The sequence below is a fragment of the Schistocerca cancellata genome, chromosome 7 (genome assembly GCF_023864275.1).
Source record: "Schistocerca cancellata isolate TAMUIC-IGC-003103 chromosome 7, iqSchCanc2.1, whole genome shotgun sequence".
Taxonomy (NCBI): domain Eukaryota; kingdom Metazoa; phylum Arthropoda; class Insecta; order Orthoptera; family Acrididae; genus Schistocerca; species Schistocerca cancellata.
Window position 1 is genome coordinate 75368503 of NC_064632.1, and position 18521 is coordinate 75387023.

At 42.8% G+C, this 18521-nt stretch overlaps 1 pseudogene; it reads right to left on the reverse strand.

The window, feature by feature from the left end:
* Positions 1-628: 628 nt before the first annotated feature.
* On the reverse strand, positions 629-746 carry LOC126093839 (5S ribosomal RNA; annotated as a pseudogene).
* Positions 747-18521: the final 17775 nt, after the last annotated feature.

Here is an 18521-nt window from a genome sequence, read left to right on the forward strand (position 1 = left end):
ATGTTTCTTTCTTATTTTTTCTCAGATTGAAACGGTGGAAAATGAGAAAAGAATAAAAGGAAAATAAAATGAAGAGTGCACGAAAATGGCTGAAAGCAATGTTATGTCTAATGAAATGACCACGTGGTAGGAGATTAAGCGTTTTTAACAATTAGAAAACAAAAAGATGGTTGTCGAAGAGAAGAGATTAAAAATGTCAAAAAAATTAAAATAGAGTTGAAGAAAGTTGAACTTAGTGCTGCAAAATAAAATAAACAGGAATAAACAGGCAAAGGGTGCCCATCGAAATCCAATTATAATGCGAGGAAAAAAACTGGAAGTTACTGAAGATAAAGTGTTAAGAGGAGGGATGAAAATTACTTGATGTGTTTGGAGTGTAAGGTAAGGGGCGAGTTGTGGCGCCATGGAAATATTGTAAGTTCGGAGTTGGCGTGGCCACGCTGAGGTCTCTCGGGGGGCCGCGGCTCGTGTCATCTTCAGCCCACAGGTGACAATGGATGCGGATATGGAGGCACATGTGGTCAGCACACCACTCTTCCGGCGATATGTCACTTCACGAGACAGGAGGCGCTACTTCTCAGTCAAGTAGCTCCTTAGTTTGCCTCACAAGGGCTCAGTGCACCCCGCTTGCCAACAGCGCTAGGCAGACCGGATGGGCACCCATCCAAGTGCTAGCCCAGCCCGACAGCGCTTAACTTCGGTGATCTGATGGGAACCGGTGTTACCACTACAGCAAGGCCATTGTACCAAGTGTATAAGCTGGGTAAATGCTGGATGTATGTATCAGGAGAACACTGTGTTTCATTTGCGATCTCTGTAAAACAGTGAGCTAAACATTCGTAAACTGAGCTGAAATACCAACAGTAATTTCCCATTCATATTTGTTATATTATTATTCAATAATTATCAGTGTAATGTATCATCAACTATTGGTATTATCAGAGAAATCACAGTGGCCGATAGTGCAAGACAGTTTCTACGAAGCCTTGTAATTGTAGCTCTTTTACGATAATGATCTAAGCAGAAGAAATGAAATAGAATTCGTGCTGCGGCCGCAACTCGAACCCCGGTCTTCTTGGATGGTAGGCAGAAATGCTAACCATTACACCACCACAGCACGATGGTCAACACTGCTGCGCGGACTATCCAAGTTGAGTGCCCTCCCCAACACAAACTTCAATTCACATCTTCTGCTTATTTTACCTTACATTGTCACTACTTCCAGGGCTCTCCGACATTGGAATAACACCCCAGCGTTGTACGCAATGGGAAAGTCCTGTACCATCGGTGATCTTATATATCTTATAATTAATTGTTTCCCCGAGACATATGAGTTTCTTCATTATCTACGGTAATGATCGAAGTAGAAGAAATATTGACCATCGTGCTGTGGTGGTGTAATGGTTAACATTCCTACCTAGCAAAGACCTGGGTTCGAATCCCGGCTGCAGCACAAATTTTAATTCATTTCTTGTGCTTTGTATAGTAGATGATGAGGAAATTTAAATGTGTCAGGGAAACATTTAATTATAAAATGTAGCTCTTTTACTTTTGATGTCATTAAGTACTACAAATAAGAAATGAACATGTCTAGAGTTGAGCAAATAGCCTATTAATATTTTGATTAGGCACCACACTTAACTGCAGAGTCATAAAACATAACGTAGCCGATACCATACGACTCTTCCCTACGTTCCACGAGTAGCGGAATCCCACCAGCAAACACCAGACGTTTCACTGTGGCTGTCGTAAGTGGACCAATGGTAGTGGTGGCAGATGACATGTCCACGAGACGCTGTGAATTCTTTCTCAAGATACAGTTAGAAGCCATTTCCCTAACCCGATTAATCCTCCCATGATTCCAAAAATTCTGCAATGCAGCACCAAAAGATAATGAATATACAGACTGATTCAAAAAGAATACCACAACTTTAGGAATTTAAAACTTCGCAACGACAAAAGGCAGAGCTAAGCACTATCTGTCGGCGAATTAAGGGAGCTATAAAGTTTCATTTAGTTGTACATTTGTTCGCTTGAGGCGCTGTTGACTAGGCGTCAGCGTCAGTTGATGCTAAGATGGCGACCGCTCAACAGAAAGCTTTTTGTGTTATTGAGTACGGCAGAAGTGAATCGACAACAGTTGTTCAGCGAGCATTTCGAACGAAGTATGGTGTTAAACCTCCTGATAGGTGGTGTACTAAACGTTGGTATAAACAGTTTACAGAGAATGGGTGTTTGTGCAAAGGGAAAAGTTCTGGATGGCCGAGAACGAGTGATGAAAATGTAGCACGCATCCAGCAAGCATTTGTTCGCAGCCCAGGAAAATCGACTCGCAGAGCTAGCAGAGAGCTGCAAATTCCACAATCAACTGTATGGAGAGCCCTACGAAAAAGGTTAGTTATGAAACCTGAACGTCAACTACCCGAGGCGATGGATCGACCGCCAGGCAGCCCGTGACAGAGCACTTCATCACTGGCCTCCAAGAAGCCCTGATCTTACCCCCTGCGATTTTTTCTTATGGGGGTATGTTAAGGATATGGTGTTTTGGCCACCTCTCCCAGCCACCATTGATGATTTGAAACGAGAAATAACAGCAGCTATCCAAACTGTTACGCCTGATATGCTACAGAGAGTGTGGAACAAGTTGGAGTATCGGGTTGATATTGCTCGAGTGTCTGGAGGGGGTCATATTGAACATCTCTGAACTTGTTTTTGAGTGAAATAAAACCTTTTTAAATACTCTTTGTAATGATGTATAACAGGAGGTTATATTATGTTTCTTTCATTAAATACATATTTTTAAAGTTGTGGTATTCTTTTTGAATCACCCTGTAAAGTAAAGAAATTTCTCCAGGTAATATATTTATGTGATTAAGATCGCAAGATGACAGTTTGATGTAAGCGCAAAATAAGCCATTGCAAATCAGAAATTCCGCTACATTAGTAACCGATGCAACCGTCAGAATGTTGAATGAAAAGTGCCGGATGCCAGTTTGTGGGATGGAGTTCCATACCTGTTCCTCTGGGTCGGTCAATATACGGACGGTTTATACTGTTTATGGACGACGCTGGAGATGTCGTCCGATGCGCTCCACTTTAGCAGGCCGAGGAAAGATGTCGACACTATGTACAGCATGTTGGGTTACGACAGCGGTGAGCAGGCGAGCGATATCCTGAAATTCCGTTCATTGATGGCAGCACGACAGGTCGAAACACCAGACTGACGTCCGTATTTGCTGTCAGGGTGCGCGGGACGATCACGCGAGTGCTCCTGCTGCCTTAAGCCGTCGGCACACGGACCGTGCATCCGAACGTTGAACGTTGAGCGTGCCGAGTTTCTGACGTCATATCGTGGAATAGCACGTTCGGGAGTCTTTCCGAACGTGCAGAGCAATATCTGGCATGTCAGATATTCTGAGCCTGCGTCTGAGCGTTGACCAATGAGATGGCACAACGCCACCTACGTCACACGCACGCCGTCTCCCTTCAGTACAGAGCTGTGAGGCGCCATATTGGTGTTCATTTCAAGCCTATATGTATATATGCCGTTTCTGAGCACCAGCAAATTGAGAATCGTTGGAAAACCCATTGTTAATTCAGTGATTCGTTCCAATAAAATAACGAGAAACATCATATTCATGGAAAAAGAATTATTGTCTTATGAGAGTAGGCTATTTGAAGGCAGCGACACAAGGATGATCCACCCAAAACGCATTGTTCTCGTACAATTTGTTATAATTAAATTTCAATTAGTAACGTATCTACGATAACGTTTGCTGCAACGGGTAAGTTACTTGGATTACTTGTGAGATGCGACTGCGTGTGTTGGATTAGTGTAATGAGTAGCGTAGTTGTCTCGTGTTTAGTTGATAGTTGGGTCGGTGGTTCGTGTCTTGACACTTCCATATTTTATTTCTTAACATTAGCGTTTTTATTAGGTTCTGATACTTTATTATTAGTTTAATAAAAGTATATACTATGATGTTTGATATTATGTAAATATAAGTTCACATTTTTTTGAGGGGTGCCTTTGTTCGGTTGGCTTAATCTACAGGACAGCTTGCGCTACTTCCATAAAGATATTTTGCTCCTTTTCTTTTTCGCTTCGTAATTCACATGTTGCAAAGATTCTGCTATTGGGTAGGAACAGTGATTGAGTGAGACTGACTTTGGGGTTTTAATAAAATGTGGGAATGATGAAATAATGGTTCAAATGGCTCTGAGCACTATGGGACTCAACATCTTAGGTCATAAGTCCCCTAGAACTTAGAGCTACTTAAACCTAACTAACCTAAGGACATCACACACACCCATGCCCGAGGCAGGATTCAAACCTGCGACCGTAGCAGTCCCGCGGTTCCGGACTGCAGCGCCAGAACCGCACGGCCACCGCGGCCGGCGATGAAATAATGTTTATCTTATGTGGAGAAGTATTCCAAATTTGTACCGCACTGTTTGTAATGGAACTTTTATATGTCTCTGTCCTTATTGATTGGACATGGTACTTTCCTTTTCGTGGACGATGGAGGAAATGTGCGTTTTAATAGAGCTAACGTGGGAATTTTACGCGCGCCCGTTGAGTAAACAGTGTGATTTACGAACTAGAAACATCGCTCAACTGCCGCTGGAGTGCGTTGCGATCGCGTATACCACGTTGGGGCCCACGTACCGTATGTACAAGTCGCATCATTCCTGAGCGTTCAGCAGCACGTTGAACTTGGCACGCTCAACGTTAACGTTCGACAGCACGGTCCGTGTGCCGACGGCTTTACGATATAGCACCCCAGGCCGTACCTCTAGGTGTAGGATCAGTTCGTCTAGCACGCGGGCACACGGCTTGCGACCACCTAACCAACACACAGCCATCACTGGCACCAGCTTTCATAAGGAAACACAACAGACCTACACATTACCCTCAATGAGCACTCGCTTGACACCACTGGAGACACAAATGACGGTGGTTTGGGGTTAGCGGAATGCATGCTACACGGCGTCTATCTCGGAGCTGAAGCAACCGATTGCTAATAGATCTTTGTGTCACGGTGGTTGCAACAGTTCCTCAAGATACTTCTGCGGATGCAGTACGATGCGCCGGAGCCATTCGCCGAAGACGATGATCCGCCTCTTCGGTAGCGTCATGCGGTCATGCACAGCCCAGTCTCCTTTCGACCGTACATTCTCGTGAGACAGCTGCTAGCTATCACCTACATTCCTGGCAAGTGTTCCTGCAGTATCGCAGAAGGAACATGCAGCTTCCTGTAGCCCTATTACGTGACCTCGTTCAAACTCAGTGAGGTCATGATAACGGCGTCTTTGTCGCCTTATAGACATTCTCGACTAACGTCAACTTACCACGTCCAATCTCACAGATAACTAACACCCACCACCGTTATCGCGTGCGTTTAAAGCAAACCTGATTTGCATCTTCATAGCAGCGATACTAGCGCCACTCTTGTGTGACTGGTGCGACATTTGAGTAGACATCACGTTTCAGATGTAGGAACACGCCTACCAACTATCGTTTACGTCGCACTACTCCCTCTCAGTACGCCACATTTACCGTCAGTGTATGTTTACGTTCGCAGTAGAAGGAAGGATACTTTTCTCCTTCCATGTTCTTGTTGTTGTTGTGGCCTTCAGTACAGAGACTGGTTTGATGCAGTTCTCCATGCTACTCTATGCTGTGTAAGCTTCTTCATCTCTCAGTACCTACTGCAACCTACATCCTTCTGAATCTGCTTAGTGTATTCATCTCTTGGTCTCCCTCTACGATTTTTACTCTCCAGTACTAAATTGGCGATCCCTTGATACCTCAGAACATGTCCTGCCAACCGATCCCTTCTTCTAGTCAAGCTGTGCCACAAATTTCTCTTCTCCCCCATTCTCTTCAGTACCTCCTCATTAGTCACATGATATACCCATCTAATCTTCAGCATTCTTCTGTAGTACCACATTTCGAAAGCTTCTACTCTCTTCTTGTCTAAACTGTTTATCGTCCACGTTTCACTTCCATACATGGCTACACTCCATACAAATACTTTCACAAACGACTTCGTGACACTTAAATCTATACTCGATGTAAACAAATTTCTCTTCTTCAGAAACGCTTCCCTTGCCATCGCCATTCTACATTTTATATCCTCTCTACTTCGAACATAATGAGTTATTTTGCTCTCCAAATAGCAAAACTCATTTACTTGTTTAAGTGTTCTCATTCCCTAAACTAATTCCCTCAGCATCATCCGATTTAATTAGACTACATTCCATTATCCTTGTTTTGCTTTTGTTGATGTTAATCTTATATCCTCCTTTCAAGACACTGTTCATTCCGTTAAACTGCTCTTCCAGGTCCTTTGCTGTCTCTGACAGAATTACAATGTCATCGGCGAACCTCAAAGTTTTTAATTGTTTTTCATGGATTTTAATTCCTACCCCGAAGTTTTCATTGGTTTCCTTTACTGCTTGCTCAATATACAGATTGAATAACATCGGGAATAGGCTACAACCCTGTCTCACTCCCTTCCCAACCACTGCTTCCCTTTCATGCCCCTCAACTCTTATAACTGCCATCTGGTTTCTGTACAAGTTGTAAATAGCCTTTCGCTCCCTGTATTTTACACCTGCCACCTTTAGAATTTGAAAGAGAGTATTCCAGTCAACATTGTCAAAAGCTTTCTGTAAGTCTACAAATGCTAGAAAAGTAGGTTTGCTTTTGTTTAATCTACCTTCTAAGATAAGTCGTAGGGTTACTATTGCTTCACGCGTTCCAACATTTCTGCGGATCCCAAACTGATCTTCCCCGAGGTCGGCTTCTGCCTGTTCTTCCATTCGTCTGTAAAAAATTAGTGTAAGTATTTTGCAGCCGCGATTTATTAAACTGATAGTTCGGTAATTTTCACATCTGTCAGCACCTGCTTTCTTTGGGATTGGAATTATTATATTCTTCCTGAAGTCGGAGGGAAGTCGCCTGTCTCATACATTTTGCTTACCAGATGGTAGAGTTTTGGCAGCCCTGGCTCTCCCAAGGCTATCAGTAGTTCAAACGGCGTACTGTCTACTCCCGGGGCTTGGTTTAGACTTAGGTCTTTCAGTGCTCTGTCAAATTCTTCACTACCATTTCATCTTCATCTACATCCTCTTACATTTCCACAATATTGTCCGTAGGTACATCACCCTTGTACAGACCCTCTATATACCCCTTCCACCTTTCTGCTTTCTCTTCGTTGCTGAGAACTGGGTTTCCATCTGAGCTCTTGATATTCATACAAGTGGTTCTCTTTTCTCCAAAGGTATCTTTAATTTTCTCCTAGTGATTCATGCCTCTACATCCTTACATTTGTCCTCTACCCGTTTCTGCTTAGCCATTTTGCACTTTCTGTAGATCTCATTTTTGAGATATTCCTAGATTTCCGAAAATCATTTCAGAGGGTGCCCCACTGCAGGCTATTGAGCCAGATAGGAACATACCGAATAAGTTTCCAGATATGTGAGTGGGTCGAAGACTTCTTAAGTAAGGGAATACGGTATGTTGTGATCGACGATGAGTGTTCACCAAAGACGAGTGTATCGTCAACAGTGCCCCTTGGAAGTGTGACAGGACTGCTGTTACTTTCTATATTCGCAGATGATCTGGCTGGCAAGGTGAGAAGTAATATGCGACTGTTTGCTGACGATGCTGTAGGAATTTGTCGTCGTTGACTGACTGAAGGAAGATACAAGACAACTCAGACACAATTTCCATCCGTTGTGGTGAATGGTAGCTTGCACTAAATGTAGACAAATGTAAATGAATGCAGATGAGTAGGAAATACAAGCTTGTAATGTCGAATACGGCGTTAGTTCAAATGTGTGTGAAATCTTATCGGATTTAACTGTTAAGGTCATCAGTCCCTAAGCTTACACACTACTTAATCTAAATTATCCTAAGGACAAACACACACACCCATGCCCGAGGGAGGACTCGAACCTCCGCCGGGATCAGCCGCACTGTTCATGACTGCAGCGCCTAGACCGCTCGGCTAATCCCGCGTGGCACAGCGTTAGCAGAGAGCCGCTTGACACAGTCAGATCGATTAAATATGAAGGCGTAATGTAGCAGAGTGATATGAAACGGGACGAGCATGTCAGGATTGTAGCAGGGAACGCGAATTGTTTACTTCGGTGTATTGGGAGAATATTAGGAAACTGTAGCTCATCAGTAAAGGCGACCGCATATACGACACTATTGACACCCATTCTTGAGTATTTCTCGAACGTTTGGGATCAGCACGAAGTCGGATGAAAGGGTGACATCGAAGCAACTCAGAGATGGGTGGTTTGATTTCTTACCGGTGATTTCGAATATCATGCACGCGTTGGAAACTCAAATAGGAATCTATAGAAGGCAGACGGCTTCCTTAGGAGCACAACTGAAAAACTTTAGGGAACCGGCATTTGAAGCCTATTGCGGATAGATTCTACGGCCGCCAACGTACATTTCACGTAAGGACCACGAAGAAAAAATGAGAGAAATTAGGGTTCGTAAGGAGGCGCATGGACTATTTGCGAGTGGAATAGGAAAGGAAATGGGTAGTTGTGGTACAGGTTACCTTCCACCACGCACCATACCCTGGCTCACGGAGTATATAGGTAGATGTAGATCCTCCCATCGACACCGAGGTCATCTGAGGCGAAACACAAGCTCGGACTTGTCGCATTTAGAGACGAGAAACAACCGTGCCCTTTTTCGAAGAAACGATCCCTGCATTCGACTAAATACATTTAATGAAACATTAATCATGATGACAGGGATTTGGACCACATATCCTTCAAAAGCGAATCCATCTCTGCACCGCCCCATACTTTATGGCTACACAGTGTAGGCCACACAATCCGCTACTGCAGAGATGAACAGAGATGACAGCTTTTGCTGCAAGTCTAGTTGTGTAAGCTTTTAGATTACACTACAAATCTTACTACTTGTGAAGGAAATGAAGGTAAAAGGACAGTGCAGGCAGATGAGATAAAGGAATAGAGGAGTTGGGGAGAGCGAAGAGCAAGAAAGGAAAGCCTAGGTGGATAGGACTGAATACGGGAAAGGTTAGGAGGAGGATGGTAGAGTTGAGAATCAAATGCGATAGGAGAACCAGAGCTAGAGAGAGGAGAAAGTTTGGGGTGTAAGGATAGGTAGAGCAGGGGCAGCATGTATAAGGGAGTAGAATATCGAGCATTACCAAGGGCTGAAAACAGTCTGCAGTATACAGAGCTCTCGAAACACCACAGCAAATTTAGCCACAATTCTTGTATTGATGTTTCACTAACGTTGTTATTCTTCTAAGAGAGTTGTTGATATTTGTTAATGATGCGTGCTACCATGCCTTAAAGTGAACAATGTAATCACATGTAAATCATAAGTCTATCATATTGACTCTTCTATATATCAAGGTGAAACATCCCCTTAGAACAATTACACATGACTGTGCTTAAACTGACACACAATATTTTTAGCGCAACGCATCTGACTTTCAGAAATCCCTACAAAAGAATGGCCCTGACTAACATTAACCTATGCGTTTCACAAATCACTTACCTCACAAAAATCTTCGTTACTCGAACTACTGCAATACAGCAAGCGCCACTACTGCCAGCTAAATAAAAGATTCAAACTACGGAAGGCACTAACTACTGATAAGCATAGTTAGCAAATGAAAGATTTTAATAGAGAACAAACAATGTATTTACCTTAATAGTCATAATATATATAGCAGTTCATGACATCCATTCTGTACTCAAAAATCCGCCATCTCATTTCCCACATCCACCACTGCTGGCGGCTCACCTCCAACTGCGCAACGCTACGCGCTGTTCACGTCCAGCTGCCCAACACTACACTGGCAGACAACAATGCAAACTAGCCACACACTGCACACAGTACAGCCAGTGATTTTCATACAGAGCGCTACGTAACGTTGCCAATAAGAAAATATAAACAGCCTACTTACAGAGGCAGCTGCAATTGCTCAAGACGGCTTTGTGCTGAGACAACTTCAAATAACACTCCCTTCAATTAGTGTAACTCAAATACTAATCCATAACAGTTCATCGAACTTCACACTGGGTTCTATACAAATTCAGATACAAAGACTGGTCCCCTAAACTTCTCGGTAGGTAAGTACTGAAACTACACTTTAATAAATGCTGTTCCACATTTCCGACGCACTGAAACCTTAGAAAACAAGTATTTCAATAAGAGGAAAACCAATTTTATTTTTCAGTGGTGACTTTTTTCTCACCATGCCCGAATTTCATATTTGATCCAGCAAAAGCAACTGACAGGACACTGGACTCGCTTGTTTGAGCAGTTTTCGCATCCATGTGCGGTCGTACTGATTTCTTTTCTCCGTATTTTATCCAAGACTTCAAGGTGAGTGCTGCAGCTATTCCTTCGTATAGGTCTTAGCAGACTTTCTCCGACAATTTTTTGTATCTAATTCTCGCCTTTCCTTAACCAGTTTCCTGATACTGGATTCAGAACAATGTCGTTTCATAATTTCTGTTCTATTTAATCAGGGGAACGCCAATGAAGTCTCAGGAGTATGATTAAACTTACAATTACATTTGGTAATTGTTAACAGCCGTTAATATCCATTCGAATATCCCTGCAGAAAGAAACGTCTCTTGTAAAGTGTAACTCACTTATTGAATTTTGAATGTCGTCCAAGTAATTACAGTATTTTAACAATCTTAAGAGGAGGCGAGCTAACAGCGGGTGCGCAATGAGATTTCGAGAAACGAATATCAATACTATACATATCCATGATAAATTAGCGGAGGGTTAATACCACTGCGGTATGCATATTAAGACGGAAAATGCATTTTTATTTATATGTAAAATTCCCGTTTGAAATTATCTAGTTATACAGAAATCGTTGAAACTGACACAAAGAAATTTATCTTTTACATAAGACGCTGAGAATCCTGTCGCCTGCGGATACTAGAGATATGGCTTGTCACTTAAGATATTACAAATGACGAATTCGTCACCTGAATTACACAAGGAAATTTGTGTGATTGGCGAACGCATACTTTGATTCTTATGTAAGTAGTATTCGAGATCTGATTTCAAGACAATTATTCGCCACACAGGGGACGAGTATCTCTGAGAATTCGGATGACTGATGATGTAAAGTGATAGTGCAAACAGCGTCTTTGGGATCTACAAGCTGTGAGCGCGAACGCCCTTTGTCCTCGTGGAAATGCAACCAAATTATATAACATAGGCTCTTCAGACAGTTTTTCTACAGGAATGATTGTCAATGTTCAATAGCCACAATTACTTCACTAAAACGTGTTTAACTCGAACAAAGAATTTCAATAAGTAAACGGGATTTAGAGTCATCGTATATCGTTCAGGTGTAGTATCCCATCAAATTCATTGTACCTAACATAATTACGGTGTACATTAACTTTTACTGAGATATATATTTTCACATCTGTATTGAATTACAAATTGTCATTATTAAAAGAGGAGAGCTAATTATTCAGTATGATAGATACTATTTGTAATTTTGTCAAAGAAGTACATTAACTTCCCCCAAGCCATATTGTCATAGATGTTGACTAATAACCAACGTTTGCAGAGTAAGCCAGGGAGTGCTGAAATTTCTGTCTCTATCTCCTTTATCACCTTTTAACATTTGCAGATTCAGCAGCGACGACGTACGTGAAACTAGACTTGAGTGAACCTCTTTTTATGATTGGGGTAGTCCTTTAGTTTCCGAGAGCTAATATAACGCTCATAAAATCCTACAAAGTTATTAAATCAATTATAAAGTTAAGAAGACGCGTACGTCAGTTTTACGTTATGTATGTCGTGATCTAAATGTGGAATCGTCCTAACGATAGGACTAAACATCCTTATATGTGTTAAACGATATCTAAACAATGCTGCTATTCCCTCAATCATTCATTGAAATTAATTTGGTATAAAAGAAACACATTTAATATCAGCAGACTCGTGCGAAATTTGTTTACTTTGCAGTATTTCATAGTAATTGGAGTAAAGTGATAAAAGTAAAACGAAATTTACAGTTATGAGAAATAGAATTTAACACCTGAAAAAATGTGTAAAGTGTTAACTCAAAATTGTCCTTCTCTCTCTATCTCTGCCCGCATCTCGTGGTCGTGCGGTAGCGTTCTCGCTTCCCACGCCCGGGTTCCCGGGTTCGATTCCCGGCGGGGTCAGTGATTTTCTCTGCCTCGTGATGGCTGGGTGTTGTGTGCTGTCCTTAGGTTAGTTAGGTTTAAGTAGTTCTAAGTTCTAGGGGACTAATGACCACAGCAGTTGAGTCCCATAGTGCTCAGAGCCATTTGAACCATTTTCTCTCTATCTCTCTGTCTCTGTCTTTCTCTCTCTCTCTCTTTCATTCTCTCTCTCACTCTCTCTCGTTCTCGGTAGAGCCGCGAGGGGTAGCCATGCCGTCTCGGACGCCTTATCACGGTTCGCGAAGCTCCCCCCGTCGGAGGTTCGAGTCCTCCCTCTGGCATGGATGTGTCTGTTGTCCTTAGCGTAAATTAGTTTAAGTTAGGCTAAGTAGCGTGTGAGCTTAGGGACCGATGACCTCAGCAGTTTGGTCCCATGAGAACTAACCACCAAACCATCAATATTCTCGGTAAATCTCACTTACCAGAGTTGAGACTTACGACATATTTCTCGGCGATTTCTAATATAAGCAAGAGAAAGCGCAACCATACATCGCCCGTCATAAAAACGTTCCTCCCAAACCATAGCACACACACCCCGCACATTAAGGTCCGCAACTTTACCTCGTGTTCTCCGACAGTCTTACGTGATAGCTATTGTCCTGTTGTACTCTAATGTTAGCATCGTAATATTAGCGCTTCCTTTGAAACACAATACTTCGGTTTGAACGTTATAACTGACTTCTGGTCACAAGACAGTCGCAGCTACTGTGGGTAAATTTAGTCGTATTAGAAATAAGGAATAAAACGTACCTCTACGATATAAAATGAGGATTAAATCTTTCTAACGCCATTCCACGTACAAAGTCTTTCAAAAAGATTCCAATTTATCGAGACTATATCTGCTAAGTGAACGAAAACATAAGCTTGTGATAAATTTCAACTCAGGCGTAGAATTGTTTACCCTGGCGCCAGTTGTACAAGGTGCATTCAAGTTCTAAGGCCTCCGATTTTTTTTCTCCAGACTGGAAAGAGATAGAAACATGCACACTGTTTTAAAATGAGGCCGCGTTCATTGTCAATACGTCCCAGAGATGGCAGCACCGTACGGCAGATGGAATTTTACCGCCAGCGGCGAGAATGAGAACTGTATTACATACTTAAAATGGCGACGTTTTCCTTACTTGAACAGTGTGCAATCATTCGTTTTCTGAATTTGCGTGGTGTGAAACCAATTGAAATTCATCGACAGTTGAAGGAGACATGTGGTGATGGAGTTACGGATGTGTCGAAAATGCGTTCGTGGGTGCGACAGTTCAATGAAGGCAGAACATCGTGTGACAACAAACCGAAACAACCTCGGGCTCGCACAAGCTGGTGTGACGATATGATCGAGAAAGAGGAGAGAATTGTTATGGGGGATCGCCGAATGACTGTTGAACAGATCGCCTCCAGAGATGGCATTTCTGTGGACTCTGTGCACACATTCCTGCATGACGACCTGAAAATGCGAAAAGTGTCCAGGTGGGTGCCACGAATGCTGACGGACGAACACATGGCTGCCGGTGTGGCATGTCGCCAAGCAATGTTGACGCGCAACGACAGCATGAATGAGACACGCTTTTCGTCGGTTGTGACAATGGATGAGACGTGGATGCCATTTTTCAATCCAGAAACAAAGCGCCAGTCATCTCAATGGAAGCACACAGATTCACCGCCACCAAAAAAATTTCGGGTAACCGCCAGTGCTGAAAAGATGATGGTGTCCATGTTCTGGGATAGCGAGGGCGTAATCCTTACCCATTGCGTTCCATAGGGCACTACGGTAACAGGTGCACCCTACGAAAATGTTTTGAAGAACAAATTCCTTCCTGCACTGCAACAAAAACGTCCGGGAAGGGCTGCGCGTGTGCTGTTTCACCTAGACAACGCACCCGCACATCGAGCTAACGTCACGCAACAGTTTCTTCGTGATAACCACTTTGAAGTGATTCCTCATGTTCCCTACTCACCTGACCTGGCTCCTAGTGACTTTTGGCTTTTTCCAACAATGAAAGACACTCTCCGTGGCCGCACATTCACCAGCCGTGCTGCTATTGCCTCAGCGATTTTCCAGTGGTCAAAACAGACTCCTAAAGAAGCCTTCGCCGCTGCCATGGAATCATGGAGTCAGCGTTGTGAAAAATGTGTACGTCTGCAGGGCGATTACGTCGAGAAGTAACGCCTGTTTCATCGATTTCGGGAGAGTAGTTAATTAGAAAGAAAATCGGAGGCCTTAGAACTTGAATGCACCTCGTAAGGTGGTTGTCTGCAGAGTTGGTCGCTTGTACATTATAGCTTCTTCCACAGTCACGATAACATGCTGAAAATTTCATTTTTCAACTGGACGGAGCACCATCACAGTAGCACCGAAATATAAGAGATTTCTAAACAAAAATATAAGCGATTTCTAAACAATGAGCAGCCCCAACGATGGACCGACCGTAAGGGCGTATTGATATCGCACTGAGCCACAGGCCTAATCTCACGGTATTCCGCTTCGGTTTCTGTCCTTCCAACATCGATGGGCGAAGCCTGACACCTTGTATTAACTGCATTGCGTACATAACTCCAGACACGCTCGCAAAAGTATGGGACGAATTTGGATATCTTGCGTCTTGCCTTGCGTCGTGTGAAGGGCGCATCGAACATTCGTGAAACGTAAACGAAATCTTTTATCCTGAACGTAATTGTAAAAGGCACCCGAAGGTTGTATGTGTGTGCCTGTAAAATATATACTCTTCTATCATGAGATAGTTATATGACCATAAAAATATTGTAGTTCTATGCGTAATTTAAAGTTTGCAAATTTCTATTTTCACTCACGCTCTTGGTATAGTGTTGTCTACTCAAGAACAATTTCTTTGAAACACCCTGTATCTTACACCACAATTATACACAAATACAGGATGAGTTTAATCAAATCAAATCTGGCAGAGAAACCTCGCTGCAGCCAGCGGAACGGTGTTTATGTTCTCTGTGAGCACTTGAACAGTATTACCGAGTGAGCTGGTAGCGTACGTAAGGCACAGGAGTCGCTTTTCTACCTCCACATCCAGTACATTTGTTGACTTTTCTAGGGACGCACGCTCTCGCAGTTTTAACAGTAAACCCTATTCCGATGCACAAAACGTTTCTTGAAGCTAGTGCCACTGGGGTTACGTTAACGTTTTCCGTCTTAATGAACGAACATATGACGAAACGAATAACTCTTCTTTGTTTCCTCTGTGCTAGACTAAGGAACATTATAAAGGAGTCGGGCTTAGCAACCTACCATCCATATACGACTTTGTCACGGTTTTTGTAAATTACGTTGGGCCAGGGCCAGGCTAGATATTTTGAAAGGTTGCTGTAATTCCTTCTTAGTCCTTCTACAATTATACTCGTAGTCTCTGATTTCTTCTAAACTGATGCCATAATCTTTCTTCCTTCTTCCTTTCTCTGCTTCTCGACATTGTTTTAGTACAACAAGAACCCCACTCATTACAAAACTACCACAGCAGCCAGAAAAATTGTTCAGTTTGACACACAAAATGCTGAAGAAAGCGTAACCTAAATTAGTCCTCCAGATTTTCCGAATGTCTGTATCATTAACTGCACGTAGCTGGTGCAGTGTTTCATTATTTAGATCAACGTACTCTAAATCTTACTTCAAATATCTTCTAGGAAAGTTGTCTGTATGACGTCACGTGATCTACATGTTTTTAGTCCGCCAAATAAATCTGCTGGCTCACGTCTCACTGAAGTTCCCATTTTCACGAGATGTGAAACTGGACTGCTAACTGGACAGCTGTCAATCATTCAGCTTCATTCTGGAGATGGTGACCTTATCTGCAGTATCTCAGTTTCCAACTGATAAAGTTAATCACCTTGCGCAAAATCTAGTACAGTGTTGAAAAGGCCGCTATACGAAGCAACCTTTGCTAATCAACAACAAAAAAAAAAAAATATATATATATATACATATATATATATATATATATATATATATATGTATATATATATATATATATATATATATATATATAACGCTTCCGTTTGATACGCGAAAACACTGAAAAATCTCTTTCGTACTATGTATGTATTGAGTTATATCAATGTTTTCATGGACAATTGTGCCTTCGTACCAATTCAAAGCAATTTCATAAGTATTCACCAAGATAACTTGGTACACAGTTCATACGACAGTATGTGGTAATTGTAAAGCGTTCATGTCCTTCCAGATGGTTTTTATCGGTGTCCGTGGCCATGCCGTTACTAAAAGATATCAGACGAATGTTCATCCTGCGCTGTACTGCCACACGGATGGCCAGTACAAGATCTGTCTACACTTCAGTAGTCACGGGACAAGTCGTGCCGTCGTAGTACGCTCATGTTTTCCAATATACCAAATACACAGGGTTTTAAAAATCTTATTACCGGCTCCAAGACGTTGTAGAGGGGAAATATTAGATAAACATTTGATAAGTAACTCGTGTCCGGAAAAGTGCCATTTGGATGAAAAATAAATTTCATGACTGGGTCACTTTCAAATGTCTTATTTCACGGTACCCACATCCTGGTATCAACACAGCGAAAACATTGAGCTCTGATCTCTGTGCTGTACAGGAACACACGGCACGATTGGTGTATCCATTAGTCGCTGTCGAGTTCTCTTCTGTGGGTCGAAGGTTAGCAGCGCGTCCATGGAGTACCACAGTAAGTGATCCTTGTTGTGAACGTACTAGTTTCTGGCAGCCGTTGTTGTAGTCGGGCGCAAATAATATGTGATGTCTTAATTACGGTGGCGACTGACGACAGCGCACTCTTCTCATTTTGTGTGTGTACCGTGAAAGGAGAGATCTGAAGGCTATTAGATGTTCAGACATCTTTTATTTCTAAATGGTAAATTTTCGGGCGCGGGTTTCTTAACAAAACTTTATATGCTAAGGCCACTCAACAACCTCTAAAAGGCCTGTAACAGGAATCGCGAAACGCGCTACATATGGCGCAACGCTTACCCTCAGCAGGAAATATCTGTCTTATACGTTGACGTCTCTGGGTCCGTTTCGGTAGGCAGTCTTACCATTGTTTTTAGGTAGGCGCGAACGCGTTCGTAGCCATCTAAGATGGTGTCAGTTGTACTGCTAAAAGTGTGTGTAGAATGTGTAAGGATTTCAGAGGTGTAGTCAAACTTCCTGTTTATCATTTTAGCTTGCACCCATAAGTCTTCCAATTGTCCTTCTTCATCAAATTCAAATGGTTCAAATGGCTCTGAGCACTATGGGACTCAACTGCTGTGGTCGTAAGTCCCCTAGAACTTAGAACTACTTAAACCTAACTAACCTAAGGACATCACACACATCCATGCCCGTGGCAGGATTGGAACCTGCGACCGTACCGGTCGTGCGGTTCCAGACTCTAGCGCCTTTAACCGCTTGGCCACTCCGGCCGGCCCTTCTTCATCCATTGGCATATAAACTCAGTCAGAACATCCGGCACGGAATGCTTACTGACGTCAATGTTGGTGTCGCACAAAGATCGGTTGTGAGGCCGATTCTTTTCACACATTTCACAGCAAACATGCCAGCCACAGACGGAATTTCGTCCACACTGCATGCAAAAGTCGACACGGCGATCTTCATCTCTATGCAGAAATTTTCGGCGCCGTAGGCGTTGCCTCCAGCACATGACTAATACCAAAGCCACCTTGGCCTGAGATGCCTAGTTTCAATGCGAATGACAGTCAAAGACAGTGCCAACCAAATGGACATTCACGGCAACGCAGAGCCCATTCTCGTCCACAGAATCACAATACGACGCTAAAAGCTGCGAGTAACCTTGCGGTCACGTCGGTCATCTGGTTAAAATGATCAGGAACTTCAGAGCAAGGCACTCTGATCACCTCTGACCGCTGCTGAAAACCTCTACCAACATTATGGAATTACATCGGTCGTGCGTCCACTGGTCCTAGTTTATGAGAACATAATACACTCCAAGTCAAAAAAACGGCGCACCACGATAGCAATACCTGAATACTGTAAAACGGAAATCGGTACATATGATGTACCTATACAGACAAACAAATTGTTACCATTTCAAAATTATTGGCAGGTTTATTCAGGAGAAAGAGCTTCACGAACTGAGCAAGTCCACAACTCATTTGTGCATATCTGGCCATTAAGCAAGTAGTTTTTGGGCTGCGCATAGATTGACGGCTGTGTTGGACGTCCTTCTGAGGCCTATCGTAACAAATTCTTTCCCATTTTCGGATGAGATCGAAAACCCGAGATAGTTGTTGGTCCCCACCCATAAAGCTTCGA